The sequence below is a fragment of the Molossus molossus genome, unplaced genomic scaffold, assembly GCF_014108415.1.
Source record: "Molossus molossus isolate mMolMol1 unplaced genomic scaffold, mMolMol1.p scaffold_m16_p_9, whole genome shotgun sequence".
In the NCBI taxonomy this organism is placed as follows: Eukaryota; Metazoa; Chordata; class Mammalia; order Chiroptera; family Molossidae; genus Molossus; species Molossus molossus.
Genome location: NW_023425403.1, coordinates 80,439,195 through 80,440,875, shown reverse-complemented (window position 1 = coordinate 80,440,875; position 1,681 = coordinate 80,439,195).

Here is a 1,681-nt window from a genome sequence, read left to right as displayed (position 1 = left end):
TGGCAAGAGCATACAGTGGAGTCCATATAGCCTCTTTAATAAATGGTGTTGGGAAAATTGGACATACATGCAAAAAAAAAAAAAAAAGAAACTAGACCATCAATTACACCATATCAAAAATAAACTCAAAATGGATAAAAGAGTTAAATGTGACATGTGAATCCATAAAAATTCTAGAAGAAAATGTAGGCATCAAAATTTCAAACATCATACACAGCAGAATTTTCACTGATACATCACCTAAGGAAGAGAAGGAAGAAAATGAACACGTGAGACTACAGCAAACTCAAAAGCTTCTGCGCAGCAAAAGAAACAACCATCAAAATGGAAAGGCAACCCACTGTATGGGAGAACATCATTGCCAATGATATATCAGATAAGGGGTTAATTTCCAAAATATATAGAGTATTCATACAACTCAACAATGGAAAGGCAAAGAACTCAATTAAAAAATGGGCCGAGGAGCTGAATAGACACCTCTCCAAACAGGACATACAAATGGCCAAAAGACATATGAAGAAATGCTCAACATCACTAGTCATCAGAGAGATGCAAATTAAAACAACAATGAGGTATCACCTCACACCTGTCAGAATGGCCACCATCAACAAATCATCAAACAACAAGTGTTGGTGAGCATGTGGAGAAAAGGGGACTCTAAGTACACTGCTGCTGGGAATGCAGACTGGTGCAGCCACTATGGAAAACAATATGATGTTACCTCAAAAAATTAAAAATTGATCTTCCATTTGACCCAATAATCCCACTTCTAGGAATATACACTAAGAAGCCTGAAACACCAATCAGGAAGAATATATGTACCCCCATGTTCATAGCAGCACTATTTACAATAGCTAAGATCTGGAAACAGCCCAAGTGTCCATCAGTAGACAAATGGATAAAAAAGCAGTGGTACATATACACAATGGAGTACTATGGAGCTGTAAGAAAGAAAGATCTCTTATCCTTTGAGACAACATGGAGGGACCTGGAAAGTATTTTCCTAAGTGAAATAAGCCAAGCAGAAAAAGACAAATACCACATGATCTCACTTATATATGGAATATAATGAACATAAGAGTCTGAGGAATACGGTAGACCCAGAAACATGGAAGTAGGGCACAGACTGACATCTCTCAGAAGAGGGGGTGGGAGGGATGGAAAGAGATAAACCGCTGAACTCATATGCATGTATGCATAACCAACGGACATGGACAACAAAGCCGGGGACGAGGCGGGGGGAATGGGGAGGGGTGTGCTAATTGGGGTAAAAAAGGAGAAACGTGTAACAAAAAATAAATAAATAAATAAAAATTTTAAATTAAAAAAATTTTTAAATAAAAATAAAAAAATAGATAGTTTGCTGTTTTTTGTTTTTTTTTATTTGTTTTGCTTATTTTGTTTTGATGTTTCAACCAGTATTTCTAGTTAGTCTTGGCAAGAAAGTTTCATTTTCAAACTCATTATAGCCAGAAGTGGAAGTCTTACTCAACCTACAATCATTTCTAAATTTCTATTTATTTGATATCTACCAAAGAATTTACTTTTTCAGAGAATATTTTTTCTACTTCATGTCATATTTCTTTGTTTAATATTCTCAAAATTCTATATACTTACCAATGTCCATAATTAAATAATTTTACGATTAGTTTGGTTTATGTTTGTATTTATCATTAGATTG